General features: G+C 54.3%; 1 pseudogene; it reads right to left on the bottom strand.

Annotated features, from left to right (window-relative positions):
- On the bottom strand, positions 1-766 carry LOC120839858 (annotated as a pseudogene).
- Between the last annotated feature and the right edge of the window lie 2,547 nt (positions 767-3,313).

Raw genomic sequence — 3,313 nt, 5'->3', positions numbered from 1 at the left:
TTAAAATAACGCTCCAAACTTGATCACTGTGGATCGAACATCACACACACATAATGAAGAAATGGCATGGTCAACACTCCCATGAATCAGATGTGCTAAATATTTCACATGCAAGATGTGGATCACTTCAGCTTGACAGATTTCTCTTAGCATTTTTCACGTGCACTCTGCCGAGCCTGTGGCTACAGCCACAACGTCCTTCCATATCTTGCCTACAGTAGGGAGAGCCTTGCTGACTTTCCTGGCCAATGTTCAGCTTTCCTAAGCATTTACTCTGTTGACGTCGGCCGAAACAACCTGCTTCTTCATGGTTTTTTGGCTATAGTAATGCAGGAAAGTGTCGATGGTAGGCACTCCTGTAATGTCTGGAGATTCGTCCGCCATTATACTCACTTTAACAGATTGCATGTCATCACAGGTTTCCACCATGTCCTTGTCAAAAGCTTCTTTCATGTATTTCATCTGAAGTCTGTCCTGTCGGCATGGTCTTTGCGGCCTTGCACTGTTTCCGTACGAAGTCCCCCAAAGGTCCGTCTGCCAGGTGCATGCTGACTCCACCGTATGCCAGGGCATAAATGAAGCCTCGGGTCATGTGGTCCGCTTTGTTTTCTTTCGCACGTTGCCTACAGGACACGTCAAAGACCGATGGCTGAGATGTTCCTGCCTTCTCAGCTTCCTGGGTCGACACCTTGAACTTCTTATGATATGATGACACTAGATGCTTGCGAATTTGGTTGTAGGGCTTCTTCGCTGGATCAGTGACCATATTGGAATTGCAATATTTTCACACTAACGCGCGGCTGCCTTCACCGTCTTTCGTTGCGATCTGGAAATTTTCATTCCCTTTACACTAGCCATCTAGTGTCTCGTTTTCTTCCCACCTTCAACGCTGAATTTTTCCGCGCTGCACTACTGGCTTCCTTGTTAGCAGTGCTTCAAATCCACCCTTTTCCGGACTCCCAGTTCGAGGGTTTTTTTTGGGTGAAAGACTTATGGCCGTGGAACAAGCGTGCGCTAATATTCCTTTGAGTAAGGACTCTAGATCCTGTTAGGTCCACTAGGCGACGGTGACCTAGATTCAGCTCCGGAAACATTGCTTTTGTGTCCATGGTGGCTTATCTTTTGCCCCCAAGTTAGCACAAAGAAGTTCTTCCCTCTTCTTCCTACTGGCGTTTTTTCTTTCCACCCAAGAAAATCCTCTGACACAGGGCGCCACTTTTGCGGAAAGAGGTGGATTAGTCGAGAAAAGCTGCTGGAAGAAACCGCAGACCACTGGTCTAGTGGGCAGGACCTGCGGCACTGCAGGCCTTCTTGGCCATAGGTTCCGGGAGGGGTTATCGGGCTTCTCGGAGGAACTTGAGTGTCTCGTTCTGGGTGCGAACCTGCTCCAGGAATCCCCCTCCCCAAACAGCATGGTGAACACCTTGTCCTCTCCGTCCTGGGCCACCATCTGGCGAAACTTTGGCGCGATCCTCGTGATAGGGCACTCTCGCCGCTCACGAGTAAGCGCTGAAAAGAGGCGGCCCAGCTGGGCGATGGTGGGTTTGATGTGGGCCGCCACCGTCGCCCGTCCGATCACCTCGTGCTCTAGGCCCACCTTCAAGAGGGCCACCAGAGGCCCCAAGGTTGCGGCCAGGCAGTCCTGGCACTCCTTGAGGGCCTGATCCTGAGTGGGGATGGCCCCCCCCCTCCCCCCCCCCCCCTTCGAGGCTTCTCTTTTCCCTCGCCAATGCCCTCATTTCTGGATTAAAATCTGGCACTTTGGCGAAGGAGAGTCGAGGTCGGGGAAAGCTTGTGAGTGCTGCCCTGCACTGCTCCAGATGGCCCTTGGGAGTCCTGTGCTCCCGGACGAACTCCAGAACTTTGGGGTCCACCAGCCGCGGTTGTCCCTCTGTTGGTTTCCCCAGCCAGGAGTGTGGCTCCAGCAGGTCGGAGTCCGACTCCGATAAATCTTCCCTCTCAACAGGCACGTAGCCAGGATTTTGAACCCACGGTGCGCCATAGTCCCTTCTCCTAAAGATCGTAGTATGCCGAAAATCGAGCGTACGGCTGGCTTCTCAGGAACACCGTCACTTTATTTGGCCTGATGTCCCCCCTCCCCTCTTACTGGTCCTCTTGCTCGACCTCGTTAATATCCATCAGATCGCCAACGGCTTGTGGTGCCGGCAGGGCGGCTCCCAGGTCCACTGTGAACTTCGGGACTCAACGCACGCGGGCCAGCACTACACGCACCCCCAAGACCTCTTGTGCGCAGTGGTTGATGGAGCGAATGTGCCGCTGTTCCCTGACCACGAGGCCACCGCACCCCTCACAGTATACGGCGTCAGCGTCTAGTTGGGCGTGGGTTCCTGGATCGGCAAAGTTCATCTCCGTCAGGGTGTCACCCTGAAAGGGGTAGGCACTCTGTCCGCTGGAGCGCCCGCGACCACCTGCAGCGGTTGCCCCCATGGTTGGGCACTTGTGTAGGCGCGCGGCGGCTGGCTCCCCACTTGCGTCGTCCAGGTTGCACCGGTTTTCGTCGTCGTCATCTGGCTGCTGCGCGGTGCCCCGACTGCCGGCTGCTGAGACTGTCGGTGGTACTGTTCCGATGGAGCCCAACACCAAAGGCCTTGGTGAGGCAGGCGTTCGATGCAGTGATGGTCGCAGCGAGGCTGCTGGGTGGTGGGGCGTCTGACATCTTGGGTATCTCGCTGGTTTCTGGCAGTCTGGTCCCAAGCTCCGCGTCGCTCGCTGATGTAGTGTCTCCACGTCCAGGTTTGTTTGCCATTCCGGAACTAAACATAGTCTGAAGGTTCTAGGTTTTTTTCTCCCCCCCCTCCCTTTGAAGTCCCAGATGGGTAGTACCACAGCCACACACAAAGATAAAGCCATTGAAAACAAAACAAAACAAAAAAACGCTGAGGGTTTCTAGGCATCCTTCCCCCACTCACAAAAGAAAAAGAAAAAAACAATTCTGGGAACGCCAATGCCCTCATTTCTGGATTAAAATCTGGCACTTTGGCGAAGGAGAGTCGAGGTCGGGGAAAGCTTGTGAGTGCTGCCCTGCACTGCTCCAGATGGCCCTTGGGAGTCCTGTGCTCCCGGACGAACTCCAGAACTTTGGGGTCCGCCAGCCGCGGTTGTCCCTCTGTTGGTTTCCCCAGCCAGGAGTGTGGCTCCAGCAGGTCGGAGTCCGACTCCGATAAATCTTCCCTCTCAACAGGCACGTAGCCAGGATTTTGAACCCACGGTGCGCCATAGTCCCTTCTCCTAAAGATCGTAGTATGCCGAAAATCGAGCGTACGGCTGGCTTCTCAGGAACACCGTCACTTTA

The sequence above is a fragment of the Ixodes scapularis genome, unplaced genomic scaffold (assembly GCF_016920785.2).
Source record: "Ixodes scapularis isolate PalLabHiFi unplaced genomic scaffold, ASM1692078v2 PGA_scaffold1__304_contigs__length_218370807, whole genome shotgun sequence".
Classification (NCBI taxonomy): Eukaryota; Metazoa; Arthropoda; class Arachnida; order Ixodida; family Ixodidae; genus Ixodes; species Ixodes scapularis.
The sequence above is the reverse complement of the archived record's forward strand: the minus strand, read 5'-3'. Positions and strand labels throughout refer to the sequence as shown.